The sequence below is a fragment of the Sus scrofa genome, chromosome 8 (genome assembly GCF_054392235.1).
Source record: "Sus scrofa isolate SSC_HxYL_T2T_F1_AM1 chromosome 8, Sscrofa_HxYL_maternal_Yorkshire_Landrace_v2.0, whole genome shotgun sequence".
NCBI lineage: Eukaryota > Metazoa > Chordata > Mammalia > Artiodactyla > Suidae > Sus > Sus scrofa.
The window spans coordinates 120,032,774-120,056,485 of record NC_139390.1 but is presented as its reverse complement, the minus strand read 5'-3'; the positions used below and the strand labels follow the sequence as shown (position 1 = coordinate 120,056,485).

The 23,712-nt window shown below is 45.2% G+C and overlaps 1 long non-coding RNA gene across 4 annotated transcripts in view; it reads left to right on the top strand.

Annotated features, from left to right (window-relative positions):
* LOC100738196 (uncharacterized) overlaps window positions 1-23,712 on the top strand; it is a 282,304-nt gene that overhangs the window by 239,439 nt on the left and 19,153 nt on the right. For 2 of the 4 annotated variants that reach the window (XR_014813236.1, XR_014813234.1), the window contains one exon: window positions 22,447-22,612. This is a non-coding gene — a long non-coding RNA (uncharacterized LOC100738196). Of the gene's footprint in view, window positions 1-21,723; window positions 21,808-21,987; window positions 22,103-22,446; window positions 22,613-23,712 lie in introns of all 4 variants that reach the window. The other 2 variants (XR_014813235.1, XR_014813233.1) reach the window with 2 other exon arrangements.

Below are 23,712 nucleotides of genomic sequence, written 5' to 3'. Positions count from 1 at the left end.
GTCAGTCACACAATGAGACACCAACATCCAATGCTTTCACTGACATGTGGAATCTGCAAAAAGGACAGACTGAACTTCTTTGCAGAACAGATGCTGACTCACAGATATTGAAAAACTTATGGTCTCCGGAGGAAACAGTTTGGGGGGTGGGGGGATGTGCTTGGGTTATGGGATGTAAATCCTGTGAAATTGGATTGTGATGATCATTATACAACTACAGATGTGATAAATTCATTGAGTAATTTTAAAAAAAGAAGATCAAAGGAAACATGAACAAAGCAGGAGGACCGTAACTAAAGAAGTGAAGGTGAGTTCGCCTTTTAAAAAAAAATAAATAAATAAAGTTGATTTCTCATGGTGTCAGGTCAATGAGTAAGGGTTCTAATTCAGAGACTGCAAGGCACACAGAGGCAACATAATGGATGAAAAGCAATCTGGATGGAAACTGTGGGGAGTGGGAAAGCACACGCCTTGTCTAGATGGGGGAGTGGCTGCTACACTCCAGGCTACTGATGTCTGCAGGAATACGCAACCAAAGTAGTTAACTAATTTTCAGGAGAATCCAGAAATCTAAAGATATAGGATGCAGAGTTCCCGTTGTGGCTCAGGGGGTTATAAACCCAACTAGTATCCATGAGGATGTGAGTTTCAATCCCTGGCCCCCCTCAGTGGGTTAAGGATCCGTGTTGCTGTGAGCTGTAGTGTAGGTCACAGATGCAGCTGGGATCTGGGTTTGCTGTGGCTGTGGTGTCGGTCAGCAGCTGCAGCTCCGATTTGATCCCTAGCCTGGGAACCTCCATAGGGCTCAGGTGTGGCCCTAAAATGCAAAATAAATAAATAAATAAAAAATATAGGAGGACTCTCCCAATTTTTAAATGCGATAAGCTAAATTTCGAAAGCCATCAAAACACTAGGCAAGCTGAACAAAAGACTGTGGGCTGCAGTGTCCCTCACTGTTCTGTGGGATGACCATCTTGGGGGAGGTGAGCGCAGGATAAATGGTTAAACTCCATGACCGTTAGGGTCCTTTCTGACTCTGAGACCCCTATTTAAGACTGATAAAGGCAGGCCTGAGGTCACATTTGCTGATGACCACTGATTACTGTTCCTTACCCCAGCAAAGTGTGCACCATGCTCCCACAGTACTGGGTAGCACAACTGCCTCAATCTGTGCCTTGATTTTCAATTCAAAAATTTCTTTTTCTTTTGGCCATGCCCAGGGCATGCAGAAGTTCCTGGGCCAGGGACTGAATCTGTGCCACAGCAGCAACCCAAGCCACAGCAGTGACAATGCTGGATCCTTAGTCACTAGGCCACCAGCGAACTCCAAGAATTTCTTTTTTAAAAAAATAAGATTCATAAGAGATCTGCATAGTTTAAAAAAATTTTTTTTTCTTTTTATGGCCACACCTGTGGCATATGAAAGTTCCCAGGCAAGGGGCTGAATCAGAACTGCAGCTGCCAGCCTACATCACAGCCACAGCAATGCTGGATCCTTAACCCACTGAGCGAGGACAGGGATGGAACCTGCATCTTCATGGATACTTGTCGGGTTCTTAACCCACTGAACCACATTGGGAACTCCAGGAACTTCAAGAATTTCTTATTGGTCTCTAAGGAAGCCCATGAGAACAAAATTAAAATTAAGCCAAATGTTTTTGATATTTATCAAATACAGATGTACAAGGGAGGAGGAGAGAAATCAGGAATGCCGGTCATGTCTAGGCGCTGGTGTTCTGGGTCACAGTTGGATGAGAAAATTGAAGAGCGTGATCAACAGCTCGTGCACTGCCTTGGCGTGGACCCAGAGTTCAAGCACAGACAAAAATCAGGCACTTGTGTTCATGCTTCTGATAGAAAAAAGAGTTCAGAACCTAATCATAAGCTCAAGAGAAGCTTCAAAAATTGGAATAAAAATGCAAAGATCCTGGAAGAGAATTCCAGCCTGACACCCAGGAGCATGGCCCCACAGGTTGCTCATAATTCCAGGACCACCTCCCTTGCATCCACGGGCAGTGGCGGGCCATCCCCACCACCACCTCTACCAGTGCTTCTTCTCCATCTTTCTCGTCCACAGAAGAAGCTCAGAAAAGTATGATTTACCTGAAATGACTTTCCTCTGTGTGTCAGTGCATTGGTGGCCTTCTAAGTGACTGGAGTCCCAAAGTTAGTACTTGGGTGGGCCTCGCTAAATGTTTTACCAGGCTGTCACTTACAAAGCAGTGAGTCCCAAACCCTTCCTGGATACCTAGAACCAAATTAAATCTGAACAACCATAAAAACAATGTTCCTATTTTAAGATCAGGTGTTAATGGAATCAAAGAACCAAGACAGAAGACCACGGAAAGAGAAACCTGGAGTTCCCTTCGTGGCCCAGTGGTTAACGAACCTGACTAGGAACCATGAGGATTCGGATTCAATCCCTGGCCTTGCTCAGTGGGTTAAGGATCCAGAGTTGCTGTGGCTGTGGCGTAGACAGGCAACTGTAGCTCCAATTGGACCCCAAGCCTGGGAACCTCCATATGCTACGGGTGCAGCACTAAAAAGCAAAAAAAAAAAAAAAAAGAGAGAGAGAGAGAAACCTGTGATCCATCTTTTTTATGACCTGTGACCAGTGCTTGCTTTCTAAATGCACCGCCAACCAGTCCTCTGATAATTCAAAATCCCCATGCCTCAGGCCCAGCATTGAGAGACTCCCTATCTCATCACCATCATGGGTCCCACATGTTCCTCTGAATATGGCCAAAGAGGCAGAATGTGGTTCAGAAAAGAGGTCCAGGTAGCTTCCCAGAGACTTGCAAATTATGAGACCTGGGACATTTGCCCTGGCCTGTTCTAGGGCTTCTGGACACCCTGGGCATAAACACAGGTATGTGTAGGTAGCTGTAATAGGTAGCTATACTTCATAAAGGAGAAGCATCTCATTTCTTCCTTTTACTAGAGAACTGCTCTTTTTGTCTCAGTATCATTTCCGTTTTAAATTGGCTTTGCTGTTTCTGGGTGTGAAATGGTATATAATCCTTCTCATCTTTTATTGAATCTATACTGTGGGTCCTGGAAATACCGTCGCACCAAACTAAACTGATAAAATCCTTGCCCTTAAGGGGCTTACACTCAAGTAGCTGACACGGTGCTATTATTTTCTGTGTCTCCGAAGATGACACAAAAAGCCTGTCCTGAATTTTAGGCTTCAGTGGAATAGTCATGTTGGTGACTCTGTTCTCAAGAGCAAAAGAAGAACATATTTTTTCCTATCTTGTGGTGCTAGCATTAACTTCCGGGGGGGGGGGGGTCCCAAGGAAGTCACATATTAAGGGGCAAGCGCATATTGTTGGTAGCTTGAGACGACAGAGTGATGGATGCTCTCCTGGGCTTCACGTGGGAGTCAAGGGTCTGGATATATTGAGAATCTGGCAAAACTAAGGTAAAGTATCTTCTGAATTGATTCAGATATTTGTAGCAAGCTCCTCTGTGCAAATTTTCACGACTTCTGTATGGTAATTAGTTGCATGGACTATTGCCAAATGGCATATTTTCCCTACCCCGAGCCCCTTCCTAAGCACTCCTGGGAATGTCTGAAATGTGAGATAAGCACTCTTAACCCAAAGTTTTATTAAAAAGTTTAATTAACACAAATGCCAGATGCCACATGGATTGCTATTAAGAAGGTAGACCACATGTAAATCTGTGGACTACCGAGTGACTGCAAAACCCGTTTCCCTCAGCAACGGCGGAGCTTCCTTTCCCTTCCTGAGCAGGCAGGGCGCCCTCAGGCTGCTCGGCCCCACGTCTGCCTCCCGGGCCCCAGGCCCGCCCTGCGCAGTGCAGCTTGGTAGTGGCGGGGGAATTCTCTGTAACTGAGTCTCCATCAACCCCTCCTCTCCAGGGGCACAGGCCCACCCTGCAGCCTCCGGCTCTCTACCTCCTTCTAGCTGCCCACCTGCCTCCGGCCTCAGATGAACTCCTCACTCATGGGAACCTCTCCCCTACCTGAGAAATTCCCGATGACCAAATCCTCTCTCAAGTCTCCAGAACATGGATAGTTACTTAATTTTTTTTTTTTCCTAGCATAATCCTCCCCTAGAACTTTTTTTTTCCCTAGCATAATCCTTCCCCTCAAGGGCAGAAACCATGTTCTCAACACCCTTGCATCCTCAGCACCTAACAGTGCCTGGCACATAGTAGGGACTCTTTTACAGAATGAAAAAACAAAGCCATCATCTTGTTTCCCATCTTTTCTGCAAAAAAAAAAAAAAAAGCAAAACTTCCTTTCCCCTTCTCTTCCAAGGGCCTCTAGGTTCCCTCAGCCCTCCAACTCTTTCAACGATTCCTTCTGTTACAGTGTTAAATGAAAACATCCCAGCTATCCCAGGAGTTCTCTTGTGGTGCAGCGGGTTAAGGATCTGGTGTTGCCACTGCAGTGACTTGGGTCACTACTGTGGCATGGGTTTGATCCCTGGCCCGGGAACTTCTGCTTGCCAAGGGTGCGGCCAAAAAAAAAAAAAAAAAAAAAAAAAATCCTAGCACTTCCACCTATAATAAGCAGAGTCACTGAGGGAAAGATCTGAAAAGATTTCCTGGAACTTTTGGTTACAGTAAAATTAACAGTAAAGTTCACTACACATTGCTGAGCAATTGCAACTTGATCAGTAATCAGAAGGAAATATTAATATATTTACAAACACTAGCAGACGAGAATAGAGAAAGTGAAAATGTATCCCAAAAGTATAGTGAAAGGAAGGCCGTGGAAAGAACAGAAGCCAGAAGAGCTTGCAGTAACTGCATCAGTGACCCATCACCACAAAAGTGCCGCATATCAAAGAGCAGTGGCTTACAACATCAATATTTATTTTTCCCTCGCTGTCTCTGGATCCGCCGGGTGGTTACGCTGATCTGGGACAGACTTGACTGAGAGTGGCTGGACTTGCTCACATATCTGCGGTTGACGGGTGCACCAGCCAGGGGCGGGCTGGTCACTGATGCTTCAGGCTCTAAGGAGCTCTGCTCCATGTCTTACCTTCTCCCCCAGCGCACTCGCCTTGATTTGTTTGTAAGGAGGTACAGACATCTGAGAGAGACAGAGACAGAGAGAGAAGAGCAGGCACACGCAAAGCTTCACGGAGCTCAGGCTCAAGACCAGCACACTGTCACTTCCACCTCACGCTTATGGGCCAAAGCACGTTTCAAGGCCAACATCGATGCAAGAGATGAAGAAATACACTCCATCCCTTGGTGGGAGGAGCTGAAAAATCACAAGAGGTGTGGATACAGAGAGGGCTGGAGAATTGAGGCCATTTCTGGCATCAAACCATCACGGTTCCCTCAGCCCCCACCTCCGTGTGTGAGCAGCAAGATCCACATACAACTGTCTTAGTTTGAGTTCCTCTGGAAGCTGATCCTGAGACAAGGATCCAAATGCAAGCAGTTTATTGTACAGCGACGCTGAGAAGCACTGGTAGGGAAGTGGGGGAATGAGAGAGGGAAGGAAAGAAGATGCTTGATAAACTTTTTTATCAAGCAAGTTCCTGCTACGGATAATTGAAACTTATTTCTGCTGAGGACCTCAGTGCCTATGCAGAAGATGTGCCTTAGAAAGGCCACCTGAAGTGGGAGGAAGCTGGGATATTTATAGACCGGCTCCTTGCAGTCGATGGTTGACAACCACTTGGGCGGAAGTGGAGTGCTCTTGCTTGGACACTTTGGACCTGCTGCAGGAGCGGAAGGAGTTCCAAGGTCAAAGCACTGCCAACTTAGAAGCGGGGCAGTATGTGCTAAAGTGGGAAGGCCAGGAAAATGTGGTGGGGCACCAACAGTGTCCATCAAAACACCCAACAGCTGCTGATGGCAGCGAAGTCGGCCAAAGGCTGCGGCGTGGCTAAATGGAATGACTGTGGGTAAATCCAGCTTTTAGCTGTGGACAAATTCCCTGACATCTCTAGACCTCTTTTTCCTCAATGCTAGGTACTTTGTAGGCATTTGATGAAGATAAAATTGAGATAATGTGTTTACAGTGCCTGGTTGGTAAATAAATGCTAGATGTTAATGTCAAGATATTTTTGTTGGAGTTCCCGTCGTGGCGCAGTGGTAAACGAATCCGACTAGGAACCATGAGGTTTCGGGTTCGGTCCCTGCCCTTGCTCAGTGGGTTGACGATCCAGCGTTGCCATGAGCTGTGGTGTAGGTTGCAGACGCGACTCGGATCCCGCGTTGCTGTGGCTCTGGCGTAGGTTGGTGGCTACAGCTCCGATTTGACCCCTAGCCTGGGAACCTCCATATGCCTCAGGAGCGGCCCAAGAAATAGCAAAAAGACCAAAAAAAAAAAAAAAGATATTTTTGTTCACTCATTGCTCAGTAAATTTTTAATTACTCAATGAATTTTATTACATTTATAGTTGTACAATAATCATCACAACCCAATTTATAGCATTTCCATCCCAAACCCCCAGCACATCTCCTCACCCCCAACCTGTCTCATTTGGAAACCATAAGTTTTTCAATTGCTCCATAATTTGAGTGGAAATAAACCCATCCTTGGAATTGTTTGCCTGGGCCCCCTGTTTTCCACACTTTGACCCTTCTTTGGCATCTACAGGAGACTCCCAACAGCAAAGGACAGAATGGAACTTGGAAGTTCAAGAAATGGTAACATCTTTACCTGGCTTGATAACACAGCAAGTGTTCCCACATGCAGCTTTGCTTCCTCAGTGAAACTGGACCCACACCAACCAATGCCTGCAGTAGAGAAGGGCTCCCTCCTGGGTGCAAAGAGAATTGGATGGGCACCATCAATAGTGAGTGCACACTTGATTAGATTAGGCTTTCTTCTGAGGCCACTCCTTCCTCAGCCTTTCTGGAGGACGTCCAGACCAATGCTTATCTTGTTTATTGACCTTTCATAGTTGGTCCCAGTCTAATGAAATAAAAATGTCAACATAGAATTCCCTTTGTCTTTGAAATCTGTGTTTTAGACTTTTTGCTTCTTTTCAAGAAGCCTGGGTTTCCCCTGGGTATGAGGACAGGGGACCAAATGAATGCAAGCTCCTCATGCTTTGGGGAGCGGGCGAGGCTAGCACACTGGGCAGGCATCTTCTCAGATGTGTATCTACTTACTTATTCCACGAACTACCCAGAGGCTTCGTTTGATGGTATAAACTTCACCAGTGTGCTGGAAGACACTAATTTGGTTTCCACAGGAGAACTGGAAAAAGAGGCTTTATCACAGCATCAAAACCTGCAACAGACTGGAAGAGATTATTTGGGGGCATCGCATTGCCTCTAGGCAAGTCGTCTTGGAAGCCATCTGTGTTAGCTGAGAACGGCCCCTATGAAGGGCCAGGGGAATCGCTAAGTGTCCTGAGGGCAATACTGGAGGGAAACTGTTCCTTTGGTCTAAATAAAACCCCTCCTGTTGTCCTATAATAAAATAAAGTCCTTTTCCCCCTATCCTTGATAGAAGGAATACCATCCTCTCCATAAAAGCTATTGTGTTTTTAGAAATTTTTTTCATATGTTCTCAGCATTCTCTTACTAGAACTTCCCCAAAGCTCTAATTTTTCTATTAGTATCTTTCAAAATTCACTTCAAGTACTTGGTCAACTTTTTAAATGGCTAAGTCCAACTCTGGGCCTCAGGGCCACCTTGTGTGTACTGAAAGTATATGAGTGACAGGGCATTTACTCTTCCGGGGTTATTTGTTTGTTTGTTTGTTGGATAGAGTTAAGAGGGAGACTCTTCTCTTTACTCATCCATTTACAACCCTCATCCTGCCACCAACACCACTGCAAACAAGAATGTCTTTAGCAGTAGTTCCCTCCTGGCTAAGTGGGTCAAGGATCCAGCATTGTTACTGCTGTGGCTCAGGTTCGATCCCTGGCCTATGAACTTATAACGTGCTGCAGGTGCCACCAAAAATAAAGGAATGTCTTTAGCAGAGAAGAAAGCTTTTCTTCCACCCAGTTATTAGAGATGAGACAAAACATGCATGTTCCAGGGAGCAATGATACTAAAGTTTTTAATTCATATAGACATACATATATGATGGGCAACAGGTCTTTCTTTTCCAGGCAGTTTTTATTAAGAGTGGTTGCACACCGGAGTTCTTTCGTGGCTCAGCAAAAACGAATCTGACTAGAATCCTTGAGGATGTGGGTTCCATCCCTGGCCTCACTTAGTGGGTTGGATCCAGTGTTGTCGTGAGCTTTGGTATAGGCCGGCGGCTATAGCTCTGATTCAACACCTAACCTGGGAACCTCCATATGCCTTGAGTGAGGCCCTACAAAGACAAAAAAAAAAAAAAAAAAAAAAAAGTGTTGTTGCATACAAGGCTACTTCTGGTAAGGAAATGAAATGGGGCCATGCTATACCTTTTCTTCCTCTTCTTCTCTCTCTTTTTTTTTTTTTTTTTTTTTTTTTGTGTGTGTGTGTGTGTGTGTGTGTGCTTTTTAGGTCCACGCCTGTGGCATTTGAAAGTTCCCAGGGTAGGGATCAATCAGAGCTGTAGCTGCCAGCCTATGCCACAGCCACAGCAACGCCAGATCCAATCTGATTCACATCTGCGACCTACACCATAGCTCACGGCAACGCCAGATCCTTAACCCACTGAGTGAGGCCAGGGATCGAACCCGCATCCTCATGGATACCAGTCAGGCTCGTACCGCTGAGCCATGATGGGAACTTCCCATTCTCTATCTTTTAAACATCCTTCCTATGTTTTAGAAATTTCTCATACTATCTGTCTTGTTTTCCTGCTATTGAGAAAATTACTGTTTCCCAGCAACGCTTGTAGCTTCACATAAGCTTGCACAGTGTCAAGATTTCCACTCACAAAAGAGCACCTTCAGAAAGGACATCATTTAGCAAAGTTGGTGGTGAACGCATCTGTGGAGGTGGGCATAGGTGCCCCCCAGAACTTCCAGGGGTCCCACCCCAGATCCTCAGCATGAACTGCTTTGTCTGTCCCTCCTGTGGTGGCAGCACAGCCACATAGAAACAATCACGTGGCAGGGTTTGGTCACAACTCTCTGTAACCTCCCCCTGACTTTAATTTTCTGCTTAGACTAGCTATAGTGTTTCCTATTTACATCTGGAAAAACTGACTGATGATACAGCGTTGTTTTAACAACAGTATTCCACTGTGGACTTGCTTCTGTTCCACTAATACTCAATGAACTTTTCATTCTGTTGAAATTCCTACCAGACTCTTCAAAAATACCACAGCCATTTCCCTGTGGAGACAAGCCTATGCAATCTGGTCATTGAAGTGGTCGAAGTGGCCCTTTTAAGAACTGTAAATAATTCTCTCTGGTTTATCACTTTCTGGGTCTGAAGGATTCACACAACAGAGAAAGAATCAGAAAAAAGTCCAAGTCGAATACTAAGTTAGATAGTGTGACCGAAATCCCAGACTGGGTTCCCAAAAGTTTTCTGCAAGTTCAAGAGAGAGATCTTGGAGTTCCCGTCATGGCACAGTGGAAACAAATCTGACTAGGATCCATGAGGATGTGGGTTCAATCCCTGGCTTCACTCAGTGGGTTTAGGATATGGGGTTGCTATGAGCTGTGACGTTGGTTGAAGACAAGGCTCAGATCTGGTGTGGCTGTGGCTGTGGCTGGCAGCTATAGCTCTGATTTGACCCCTAGCCTGGGAACCTCCATATGCTGTGGGTGCGGCCCTAAAAAAGCAAAAAAAGAGAGAGAGAGAGAAAGAGAGAGAGGTCTGGTGACAATGGGGTGTATCTCAGGAAAGCTGGTGCCTCTGAAAGTTCTGCTAGAACAGTGGTTTTCAACCTCGGCTGCACGTTAGAATCATCTGGAAAATTTTAAAATATCTGGGCCCCATCCTTAGGAATTCTGTTTCAGTTGGTCTGGAGTGGGGCCTGGGCATCCGTATCTTTTAAAAACTTACCGAACAGATTCTAAGATCATGGTTGAATCCTCTATATTAGTGCAAACTCAGGTCCTACATATAAGTTGGAGTTCTTTTGGTCATATTACTGGGTCTGGTATAGCTGTGTCTCAGTTCATACAATAGGAACGTTCATACATGAGGATGTACATCCAGTAACATGTTAATTGCCACTGGAAGTGAAAAAACCAACAACAGTGTCCCGTTCAGGAGCATCCAGTTTGGCGCAAGGGGCACTGCTTGCCTGTTCTGCCCAGTATCTCTCCTGGAGAGTGACCCCTACACTGATTGGAGCCACATCCTCAATAACACCTGCAGCATTTCATTTAACACAGGACTTTATAAAACAAACAGGGCGGGAGTTAGAAATGACCCTACTCTGTGGAATGCATTTGATAACTCTTAGTAAATAGTTAATGTAGAAACATGCACATATGTGTGTGCGCGCGCACGCACACACACACACACACACACGAATAACTGAGATTAGCTACCAGCACAAACCAGAACAGTCATGAGTGGTGGGGAAGATAAAGGCATTGGGTTAGCTTGGAGTCTCGCCTAAGAGGCCAGCAGGCCCACAGGGAGACGTTTCTAGGGAAGGATCGGTTGCCAAAGCAGCAAAGGAATTGCCCGGGAGTGGGGAACCAGAAGGCACAATGGTCCAAATGGAGAGAGTCAAGTCCCAGAGGTCAGGAGACTACAATCAGGTAGCAAACACACAGGATGCCAAACAATTCAGTTCGAATAAGCACAGGCACGGAAGAATGCAAGAATGAGAAACAAGGGACTGAAATAAGGTGGGCTGGGCTGAATCAACATAGGTGCAAAGCAAGAATGGGAGAAGCCTGTCAGCCAGACAGGGGGAAGCTGAGATCTGGAAGGAGGGAAGAATAAGGGAAATGTAGAAGGATCATCTTATCCAAACACACCCCAAAGTGTGTGTAACCCGTCAGGAGGGTGCTGCATGCCCGAGGTCCCTGCAGTCCCTGCCCCTGGGGCAGCAGCTGGCCCCTCCCCAGGAGCTGATGAGACACCTCACCAAGAGGTGCTAAGGCCAGGGCCCCTGGCCTGGGGCCACGTGCTTTACAAAACTGCCTGACTGTTTGTCTCCTTCCCGGGCCTGTCCACTCTGCTCATTTGGGTACACACCCATCAGTCACCCCCTGTACCCAAGAGGACACGGAAATGACAGAGCACTCTCAGACTCTCTGTCTCCAACTGTGTAAAACTCAGTCGTTCATGTTTTTAACCACACAGGCTACAGCCACTGATATTCTGATATTCCTATTTGCTATGTTAGCGACAGTGACACGTAGCTTATTTTAAAAAACCATTAGGGAAACACACAAGACAGAGGAAGGAAACTCTACATTTTTATTTAAAGGCATAAAAGAAAATCTGGACAAAGACTTTGTTGGTGGAGAAGATAGAATATTGCAAACATTTATGGGGAAGTAGATAAATAGATTAATGAAACAAGTGAAAATCTAGAGACAGGCTCAGGTGTATATGGAAAGTTCATACACGAGGAATGGGGCAGTTCTGATCAGTGCCAAAAAGACAGATTACTTGAAGTATTAGAACGATTATTTATCTAGTGGCAGAAAAGTAGTTCGATCCCTGCCTTAGGCTCCTATCAGTCATTGTACATGAAGAGAGACCTGTCCTGGCACCAGTTTGCATTGTAGGAACACCTGCTATGGAAACGGAAAGAAAGCAACAAGATTAATCCAAGACTGGGCCTTCTGCCACTGTAGTACCAAAGGCTGAATTCAGAAGAGTGCTCAGGAAAAAATACACACCTCGGAGTTCCCTTGTGGCTCAGCAAGTTAAGGATCTGGCATTGTCATTGCTGTGGCTCAGGTCACTGCTGTGGCAAGGGTATGATCCCTGGCCCAGGAACTTCCGAATACCATGGGAGTGGCCAAAAAATGAAAAAAAAATAACATACCTGACAGAGAGAACTGGACACTTATCTCATTAGAAACAGCCTTATGATACCTAGAAATGTTGGTTTAGGTTATTTTAAAGGCTTCCTAATGATTGTTGGGGAAAAAATGATATAGACCAGGGGTCAGCAAACTACCACCTGCAGGTCAAAGCTGGCCCCGTGGCCTGTTTTTGTACACAGGTTCACTAGAATGCAGGCATGCTCATTCATTTAAGGATCGTCTACGGCTGCTTTTGAACTACAACCACAGATGTTGAGTTGTTGCAACAAAGACTATATACAGCCTACAAAGCCAGAAAGATTTCCTATCTGTCTCTTCACAGAGAACGCGTGCTGACATCTGATACAGACCAAATGTTTTAAGAACTAACATCATAGGAGTTCCCATCATGGCTCAGCAGAAATGAATCTGACTGGTATCCATGAGGATGTGGGTTTGATCCCTGGCCTCGCTCAGTGGGTTAAGGATCCAGGGTTGCCGTGAGCTGTGGTGTAGGTGGAAGATGCAGCTCGGATCTCATGTCGCTGTGGCTGTAGTGTAGGCCAGCTCCTGTAGCTCCAATTCCACCCCTACCCTGAGACCCTAAAAAAAAAAAAAAAAAAAAAGAATTAACATCATAGCAAAAACGCCAGGAAGCCGAGTGGAAAGAGCTCTGAGCTAGGAAAAGGAGAAGCAATCTGGGCTCTAGAATCAGATCTGCTCCCATTAACTAAACCAGCAGCCAAGAGCAAACTTGGCTTCAACCTCCTCAGGTCCCTCATTTCTAATAATGGCATTAGAATAAGAGTCTTTTGATATCTAAGACTGTAATTCTAGAATAGCCTCAATGAGTTAAAAGTGGAAATCTGGGTGAAATTCATTGCCCGCTCTTACATGTCATTTTTTTAAAAACATATCTTCTTATTCTCAAAGAACAAAACTGTTTTGTAAGATTATTGTGAAAGAAAGAAAAGAATTTAGAAGACAGAAATCCTCAAATCAGAGCACAGATGAGATAAAATTGCACCTCGCATTTTTTAAGGCTTTTATTTTAACTCTTCGCACACATCGTAATCTGACTCTTTGCCATAGAGAGACAATTGCATGTATTTGCATTTTTTCTGTGTGTGTGAGAATTTAATTTTTTACAACCCGCTGTGTTTTTCAGGCCCTTTAACTAATAGGCTTTTATCACCTTATGATTGCCTGATTTTCTCTTAATTGCTTTATGACAATACAATTTATTTTGATCACTCCCACCCTGCGGTTTGCCTTTCTAATGAGGACTTTATGAATTTATGTGCACAACTATGCATCAGCTTAATTTTTCAATCCCTCTTCTTGCCCATAAATGGAGACGTAGAACTGGAGTCAGACACAAGAGCCACTGGAAGCGAGCCATTCCTGCTTCCCATGTGGGAAAGCCTAAGCGCATGGAGTTTCCATTCTCCCCATGAGCCTCGGCCCCCTTTTCAGCCACCCCCACGTGGCTCTTTGCAGCGTTTACATACACACGTTGTGCAGGAAAGAGACAACTTGGCTCAAGGCCATTTGGAAGCACAAAGGCTCCCCCGGCCTGTGATTTGGACTTTCCTCCCCTTACACAGTGTTTATGAGATTTTTAATTTGGAAAGTGGAAGAGTTCATTGTTTTGAAAACAACCTGAATACATTCAGGACTGATTTTCAAAATGGCCATTTTTTTCTTCTTCATAAATTTTACAGGTGAGGTTTCCAACAGGCCATTTTAAAAGTACAAACACACTTTTGGTCCACTCAGTGCAATACGAGTGCATCATGCATCTCTAGTTATTGATTGTATTCAGTTCTCCTCATGGAAGATACGCAAAGATCACAGACACTGGAATCCACCAAGCTGGGGCAGTGATGGGCAGGATGAGGGCTCATATTCCTATAATACAAAGCAGATTATGAGCCATTGTTTCTGTAAAGTATCTCAGTGATTTGATGGTAGCTACCGTTTCTTGAGAGCCCACCTTGGGTCACGTACTTTACATACCCTTTCAGGAGTTCCCATCATGGCTTAGTGGTAACAAACACAACTAAGTGTCCGTGAGGATGCGGGTTCGATCCCTGGCCTTGCTCAGTAGGTTAAGGATCCTTAAGGTTGCCGTGAGCTGTGGTGTAGGTTGCAGACAAGGCTTGGATCCCATGTTGCTGTGGCTGTGGTGTAGGCCAGCAGCTATAGCTCTGATTGGCCCCCTACCCTGGGAACCTCAGGTGCGGCCCTAAAAAGACCCAAAGCAGTAATAATGATAATAAAAACCTGTGATCAAATCAGAACATTTGGTGAAAAGTGTGCTTACAGACAAGTCAGAGGATCTGTGCTTTCCTAAATCCTACCTCATCAACAACAGGTGAGTCCATGACCAATAAGCAGCTCTATGGGCTTAGACAAGTGGCTTAATTTCTTTGGGCCTGTAAAAAGGATGAAGCTGAACTAGGTGACCTCTAAGGCTCCTTCTAAATCTGGGGGGTCCGTGAATCTATGACCCATGACCACTGCAGAATCACCATAACCAACATGTTTTGGAGACAAAAACTATTTGCTCAGATAATACTATTAGGCAAAGAAAACGGAATAGTTTTCTTTAATTTTACAGTCGAGGGAGTTCCCATCGTGGCTCAGTGGTTAACAAATCCAACGAGGAACCATGAGGTTGGGGGTTCGGTCCCTGGCCTTGCTCAGTGGGTTAAGGGTCCGGCATTGCCGTGAACTGTGGTGTAGGTTGCAGACTCGGCTTGGATCCTATGTTGCTGTGGTTGTGGTGTAGGCCGGCGGCTACAGCTCTGATTAGACCCCTAGCCTGGGAACCTCCATATGCCTCGGGAGCAGCCCTAGAAAAGGCAGAAAGACAAAAAAAAAAAAAAAATTACAGTTGGAATGGTGATTCGAACCATTGGGACCACACCTGTAATTACCTCGTGATTTTGGACCACGCAGACAAATGGTTCATATAACTCACTGAAGAAGTTTAGTTCGAGGGTAAAATGAGATAGCAGATTCCCTTTAGAATATGAAACATGCTGCTTAAGAGATAAAGAATTACATTTAGGATTTCCCGTGGTAGTGCAGCAGTAACACACCCACCTGGTATCCATGAGGTTGCGGGTTCAATCCCTGGCCTCCCTCAGTGGGTTAAGGATCCTTAAGGTTGCCATGAGCTGTGGTGTAGGTAGCAGACCCAGCTCGGATCTGGCGTTGCTGCGGCTGTGTCGTAGGTCTGCAGATCCAGCTCTGATTTGACCCCAAGCCTGGGAACATCCATAGGCAGTGAGTGTGGCCCTAAAAAGACAAAAAAAAAAAAAAGAAGGAATAACATTTAGTTTTAATTTGAGAAAACTGAATAGCTGTTTCAACTCTCTGCCTTGTCCTATTTGTAGTGCCACAACATTACACTGTATGCTCCTTTCTCTTTAACCTCTTTCTCTTGATCGCTTTAGATTTAGGTGCAACATTTTCCACCCCTTCTACAACGGAGGATGGGGGAGGTACGCACATGGAGGTTATGAATTCCTTGTAATCAGTAACTTTTATTGAACACTTAGTATTTGCTGGTCTTTCCACTTAGCTCCCTTCATCTACTCTCACAATCCTGGGAAGTCAGTACCTTTTTTTTTTTTATTACGGGGGTCACTAAAGCTTCAAACTGGAGAGTTTGAGTAATCTTCTCACCAGCACACAGGCCAGCACACAGTAAAACCAGAATTTGAACCCAGAAAGTTGGCCCCTGGAGCACATGCTTGTAAGGGGAGTAGGCGCCCTGCTAGTGGCTCTTGGGATCACTGTCCACCAAGCCCTAGGGAAGAGCCTGGGACAAGACAGACGTGTGGGTTCTGGACTCAAGGAGCTTACCAGATAGTGGGGAAAAAGATGGACTCAGGTCATTACAAGCAGGATGACGATGATGAAAGGGAAGCCTGGGTGGGAGACTTGTGGTTTAACTGGCTGGGGGTGAGTGGGAGGAGAGCCGTGAGGGTAGAAAACAGAGCAAGCTGTGAAGGAGACAAAGGAAACACCCCCCTCCCCCGCGCCACACACACACACACACACACACACACACACACACACACACACACACACACAAAATGATGAGGGGGTGGGGGTTGGGAAGCAGTAGGAAGATGTGGGCTAAAGCCTCAAGGCTACAGCAGCGCCACCTGGAGGACAAGGGATTTGATCGCAGATCCCCTGAGGGCATCACTTTGCTATCAAGAAAGTCCCCAGCAATGACCTAGCGTGTGCGGGAAAAGGCCAGATAGGTACAATTTTAAAAGTACTAGCACATTTTAGGAAAACAATAGTAGTTGGCATTTATTAAGTCAACACCAAGTGCTCAGCACTGTTCTAAGCACGAGGCATGTGGAAAACAACCTTAAGTCCCAGGTAGGATTAAAATCCTCCAGTGGCATAGGAGAAACTGAGGCACATGAAAGTGTCTCAACTAAGTTTCCTCGCTAGTGAGTGACAGAGCAGGGATTTGAACCCAGGCAGCCCGACCCATACCGTGCCCTGTTAACTATCCCCTTGTTTGACGTTTTCATTTAGCAAGGATGCCCACATACCCCGTCAAATAAGACTTTCCAGAAAACTACACAACTCATTTATTAATACTTTCAATTTATGATTTTGAAACCTCATTTACAAAACCATCAGGTCACCCACGAATAAAACTGTTTCTGACTTCACCGAACACATACACATTCTCAGACACCAATAAAGTCACTCCACCTTTCATCACTGCAGTTGAGACAAATTTAGAGGAAGCCATCAGATATTAGGAATATGCTGGTGTAGAAGCAGTAATACCATATTATTGCTGAAACGAAGTGAAATGCCTATTTCCTGTGAACCTCAGATCCTTTAATATATTCCCAGTTTGTAAATCTGTGGTTGAAGAACAGTGAAATACAATACCAAATACCACATGAAAACAAAACCATAATGACCAGTGTTTGGTTCCTAGAAGAAAGTGGTGCTGTTATCAGTCAGAAATGATAAATAATGCAAAGAGAAAGCTTTGAGATTCTACCCCTTCCAGTCATAGGCTCAGATCTGAAGCAGGAAAACGGGCCCCCCGGTTGGCCCTGCTGAGCCGTGGGATAATGAGACTGGCTTGCAGCCACCGCTGTGGGTTACCCCAGTCCCCAAACCCGCAAGTCACCACCACAGCTTTTCTCCTGCCTCGAGGCAACCTTCAATTTCAGAAGGGCACAGAATCAAACAGAAAGCAATTAGTGTGGCAGAACCTTGAAAAGAAACCAATAGCCAGGATCTAGATTTTTTTTTTTTTTTTTTTTACAGAAAGTCAGGATTTCCTTATTTGCAGAGAGAAAAAACAAGAACAATTAAAAGTTTCAAATCATGTACAATTACTTTCAAGTTGGGTTTGGTAAAACATAAATAAATTTCATATCAGAGCTTGAGCCCAAGTCCGGTGCTGTTTGTTTGTTTTAAGGAACCCTGCTTTCATCTTTGTGGAGGATGTCATAAAAGCACATTTCAAAAAATTACCATTGGCACCCAGTTTCCTATGTGATTACATTTTGGCACACAGCCCTGCCAGTGATACACAGCCCCTATCTTGGTCCCTCTGATTGGAAGATAGTCAGATGTACTACCTGCCTTTCACCACTCCCGCCCACTATGCTGGAACAGTGATAAAGTGCAGACGCTCCAAGAAATAACTGAAATTATTTAAGAAAGTCGGTACTTTCCATCTGAGTTTACCTGGGGCGAATTCAGCAGGCCCCCGTTGAAACAGCAACACTAAGGGCTCTACTGGGTTAGAAGCACCAGATACCAATTACAAGCTGAGAACTAAATGCCATAATTAACGAGACATACACTTTAATCTAAAACAAGTCAAAAATGTTGCTGGATAAAGACAAAAGTAAAGTAAAACTCCATAATTATAATAAATTGGTGTACTGTGGATAGATTTCTCCACCTATCAAATAACAAAGATGGTTGTGTCTCTGGGATACTAAAGTGTTTTACAATGAACATTTAACTCATACAGATCTCACTTTAACAAATACACACGTCAATTTTACACTTGAACCTCAGAGATTTGTGCATATCAGTGGTAGCCACCCCATATCAATTTCAAATGGACTTTCAATTATAACAAGATTATATATCCTTTTCATCATCATGAATTTATCCTTTATATAGCCTTTTCATTTGGATTAAATGTCTTATGTGTATTTTTCTGACATATAGCTTCCTGAATTCCTTTGTTCCTTGCAGATGAGTTGGTGGCTAAATGTATTTGATATTTTTCTTACATGCTCTTTGGTGTTTTCCCTGGAATTCTTTTAATTTTGACAAATATCTTTTTGAAAATCAGTCCTATATGCATGGACTCTTCATCGAGGGCAATACTTATTTTCCTCTTTGGCAGTCTTCTAGCACCTGCGTAGAAAATACTGTGACAGTCACATCCTCACGGGTTTGTTTTTCTTTGTCTTAGTAAAGACTGGTGAGTACATTTGGGGGATGATGAGAAGGAGGAGGAGACAGAGAGAAAAAGACAGAACCATTCTCTGATAATTTTAAGAGCTTCTGCCAGGATCAGGGCAATGTGAAAAGGGGAAAACAGACCGATAGGCGAAGGGCTTTGTGATCATAAAATGAATGTGTCAAGGTTAAAGTATTCCTCTAATCCCAGGCTGCAGGAGGAAAGCTACTGCTAATAAAGTCCTTCCATGCCGTTTTATTCACCAGCTTGCTCTTGACAAATGGAAACAGGAGTGCAGTCTGGAGGCCAATTACAAATCACTCTTCTGATTCCTTTAATCCCTTTGTTTCCATTTCTGATCAAAACAATTTTTTTTTTTTGACAGCGAAAGGAAAGAACTTATAAATAGTCTAAATCTTCAGCTTAATAGAAAGGTCTTGGCTAGAATTGTTTCTCCCCCTCAACCTCTGAAGCTCCTTGCTGACCCCTTCCACAGCTGCCTCAGGATGTCAAGCCCAGGCAGCGATGTGAGCACAGTAATGCCTGCCACTGATGCGGTCACCAGACGACCCAAAACCTAAAAGCAAGACCTTCAAATACCTGTTCAACCATGAACAAGGCTGGAGGAAGCCATCCGCCCCGGTTACTGTCTCCAGAGAGATGATAATAACTAACACCTCCTCGGTATTTCCATGCCAGGCACTGTGCTAAGCATGTTATTCTCACTCTCAGAGCAGCCCTGCGGGCTAAGTACTAAACAGTATGTTTCAGGGGGAACTAGCTAAAGGATAACTAGTCTTCCACCTGGTCTTCCACCCAATGGGATTCACCACCTTGCCAGCTTGCGAAACAGTTTACACCTGTCAATCACATCCTCCTGGGGGAATCAGGGGGCACCTCACCCTCTTGTTAAGACAAAGCCTGCCTCCCCCAGCCCCTCTGGTTCCCTCTGCTCCCAAGTGCAACTCCCATGTGGCCCCATATGGCATCCAGGGTCCTCCTCCCCAGGCTGTGCGTAGGATGGGACTAATGAAGTGCTGTCAGTTGCATCTGTCCAGGGTTGGGTGTCACGTGTTCAGCCATCTCATACTGTTCAGGACGGAGTGAACAAGAGGTGGTCAGAACAGGCAAGTGCCTGGAATCCCAGAGATATTAGCCAAGGCTTGTGCGCTTCAACTCAACCAGAAAGAAGGATGGCCTCTCCACAGGGAGGTTCCGTGGCAGCAAACCTGACCTCTCTTTCCCCAAATGTGCCCTCTCCTTTGCCCCCACCCTGCTGCCAGGGCGGTGCTATTTAGGGACAGAGTCAGTGCCCATGAGGCAAGGAGGCCCGCAGGAAAGCAGCTGGTTGGCTGGTCAGTCCTGGTGTGATGAGATCTGGAGCTAGTGAATGGAAGCCGAAGGCTCTGAACCAACTGTACCCTGAGGCCCGGTGCTGTTTCCAAATAAACAAGATCATTTCTCTTGGGCAGATCTCTCACTAAGCTGGGGGATCCACAGTGAGTGACACCCTCCCTTGCTCTTATCAAGAGAAAGAAACCACCTGGAGTCCCAGTCGTGGCTCAGGGGAAGTGAATCGAACTAGTTACCATGAGGATGCAGGTTCGATCCCTGGCCTTGCTCACTGGGTTAAGGATCCGAGTTGCCGTGAGCTGTGGTGTGGGTTGCAGACGTGGCTCGGATCTGGCATTGCTGTGCCTGTGGGGTATGCTGGCGGCTACAGCTCCAATTTGACCTGGGAACCTCCATATGCCATGCATTAGGCCCTAAAAGACAAAAAAAAAAAAAAAAGGAGAGAGAGAGAACGAAACCACCATAGTGTAGAGAAGGATTCTCACAGTTGGGCCTCTAGTTTTCACCCATGTGGGTGACCTGAGCACTTAACAGCTGAGCTGAATCCCTGGTTTGTCCCAGACTATGTAGCTGTGAGCAAAGCCACAACCTAGAGAGTTACACGGTGAGGAAGACATGACCCAGGTTCAAGGTGCAGAGTCAGCATTCACTGCTAAGTGAACTGACAGTTACATCCTGTTTCTGAGCCTCATTAGCTTCATCTGGAAAGTAGAAGCATACCTTACAAGGCTGCTATGAAGATTAAGTAGGATAATGAAAGACAGGGACCCAGCACATAGTGAGGCTACAACAAGAGGAGGCATCAGGAGGTCCCATGGCTCCTTTTTTAGGCTCCAGGTTCTACCTAAGACTGTCCTTGGCTGAGTGGACACTAGATAGCAAATCAGGGTTAATATGTGGGAGCAGTCGTGTTCTAAGATGCCAATGGGTTTGGTCTGGACAGGCAAATTATCTTCCCCTTGCAAGTTTTGGCCAGTGTCACATTAATTCTTTTTCTAAAATTAAACTTAGGAGTTTCTGATTGTGGCTTAGCAAAAACAAATCTGACTAGTATCCATGAGGACTCAGATTTGATCCCTGGCCTTGCTCAGTGGGTTAAGGATCTGGCATTGCTGTGAGCTGTGGTGTAGCTTGCAGATGTGGCTCGGACCCTGTGTTGCTGTGGCTGTGGTATAGGGCAGCAGTTACAGCCCCTATTTGACCCCAGCCTGGGAACCTCAGGTGCAGCCCTAAAAAGACAATATATATATATTAAGGCAATATACATATATATATTAAACTTAGGGCTAGATTAGTTGTTTTGTGTTGCAATGATAGGGTTTTGGTGGTAGCTATTTTATTTGTGTTTAATGGGCTCTATTTGTGTTTGTTAGTTTGGGGGAGGGATTATTTCTTTTCAGTAGGGGCTGTCTTTGGGTTGAAAGGCAGCCCCAGTATTCTGAAAGTCCCATAGTGGCATATTGATGGGTCATCTGTATATCTTAACACCTTGTGCCATCTTTTTAACAGTGGTGCAATCTTGAGCCCATCACCATTTTCTTAGCCCTCGGTTTGCTCAGTTATTGGATTAGATATGCTTCAGTACCAGCTCCCTGGTACTGTAATTACTGTACTCCTGGTACTCCCAATCACTGTAATTGTCTGAGGTTTACAGGGAATGCTTCTCTAGAGTGTTACAATGTGGATTTAGAGTATTTGATTTCTAAGTATTGGGGTCTCTGATTGTGAACCCTTTACCTTCAGTAACTTTCGGGCCCCCACAGGCAAAAGATCCCCCACCCGCTCCTATGCCCCACTTCCATGGGGTATCACCCTGCCTTACTCAATCCGAACTGACAATCCATTTACTTAATCGCCCGTCTCGCCCAAGTTCTTGATGAAGGTTGGAATTCCTTCGGAAGGACATTGAAGTTGGCTGCTTTCTCTTGATAGCATTAGGGAAGTTCTCAGTGTTTGGAGACCATCCAGTTTCATGGGGGTAGCAGGACTAGCACAATCTTTCTCCCTGCTGCTTTGGAATAACATAGCACTACCGGTGACTCACCCCAGCAGCTTGGAGAAGCCAAGTCCACGTAGCCAAATCGGGATCAGGCCATTTCCTCAGAACGGGGTCTGCCTCAACAAGAAGAGCAGGTGAGGTGAGCACCTCGAAACAATTTCCAAACAAAAGGCATGGATTTCGGGGTTCTCTCTATCATTTTTGAGTAGTTCTCTTGGCATCACCAAGGAGGGTGGGAGGAACCAGGACTGTTTTCTTTCAACGGAATACTCTCTGGAGTTCTGAACTCTCCCCACCCCCCTTCTCTCTTGCAGACATGTCCTGTCCACACTGTAGCCATTGAACTAGAACATAGCATCAGTTCAGGTGCACAAACTGTTTATACCACAAGTCAAGAGAATCTCAAAGTCCAGGTGACACAGAGATTAGGTGAGTTACAGGCACAAAGCCTCACATTACTCAGTTAGCTTGGCACAAGTTTAAAGCATTCGGTTCCACTCAACAAACATTAAACAGCCCCTTGCTGTTTCCCTCTCCCTATTGTCCCTCCCCCATCTCAAACCCTAGTCCTTTGTATTCACTATCCTGTCTTTATTCTTGCTGAGGTTTTTAGTCTTTCATCCAAGGTTATATTTTGTTTCCTGGGGGAAAAAAAAAAGAAAACAAGGCTATATTCTGTCTGACCACCAGACACCAGTTCACTTAGCTTCTGAGCAAGCCCTTTTTCTGGAAGACCTCATGGACTGTGACTCTGCTTTCTGAAATTGCTACAGGTCTCTCATTTGTTGGGACAAACCTGGTTATGGAACCAGGTTCTTTTGCCTGATGTGCAGCAAACCAAATGCTGAGATGCTGAGGTTTACAGAAGAGAAAAGGTTTATTCACAAGGCACCCAAGCGAGGCGATGGGAGGACAAGTTTCAGATCTGCTTCCTTGAAGGTGAGGGGCTTGGGAAATTTAAGGGATAGAGAAGCAGGGTGGTCTGAGGCTTGGAGAAAGGTGATTGGAGGTAAGGAAAAGGGGGAGTAATTCGTGTTCTCTGCAGGTATATCTGGGTTACACGTTTCTTCACGGGACACATGTTCAGAAAATGACATCATTAGCAGGATCCGAGGGTGGCGCTTCGGCCCTCTGATCTCAAAGGGTCATCCATTGGACATTTCACAGGTGGCAATCCTAACCATTCTTAACCAGCTGGAACTTAGGCTGGACGAGAGCTGACTCCAAGTTCCTGAAAAACAACTTAAGCAATGGTTACTAAAGTGACCCATACGTCAGAGGTGTTATCTATAGAGAGTGGTTAAAGGAGTCTTGTGACTTATTGTCTAAGCTACGTGAAGCTTGGAGGGTGTGCGATTTGCAGGAACAATTAAAGCAAGCTTAGTCAGTAAAAGCAGGTTACAGGATATTATTTATTAAGCAAGTTATAGTGTAAACGATCTAACTGATGACTACCCTCAGTTTCAGGATGCAGAACAGCCTCTCGATCTCTGCTGAGTTCTGTTTCAGTCTTGGTTATCCTGGATCTTCCCAGCCCACTTTTTTTACTCTTTTTTTAATCCCATGGTCCTATGAAAAGCCCCCAATGTCCACCCTTATCCCCTGCATTGGCATGTAGCCTTCTATGTACACATGCATGTGTTACTGACTGCACACATGACCCCATCCTGCCCCATTGTGTCCTAACAAGGCTGTGTATCTCACAGCCTTTACAGACTTAGACCTTTGCACATTCCAGCTTCCCACCAATCTGGGCCCCCTGAAGACTTCATAAGAAGTAAGAATGAAAAGTTTTACTCCAGAATTCAGGGGAGAGGGACAGGAAAATAATTCCAACACAAAATTTAAAGAGCAAGCAAAAGATGCATCCATTCATTTATTCATTCCTGCACTATGCCTGCAAGAATCATTCATTCATTTAGCTCTATGCCAGATCCATGTGCGGCAAGCACATGGGGAAGCAAAGCTACCTGGGAACTCATGTCCAGCAAGGGAGACAGACAGGCTTTGGGTTCAGCCATGTGGTAAGCACCCTGTAG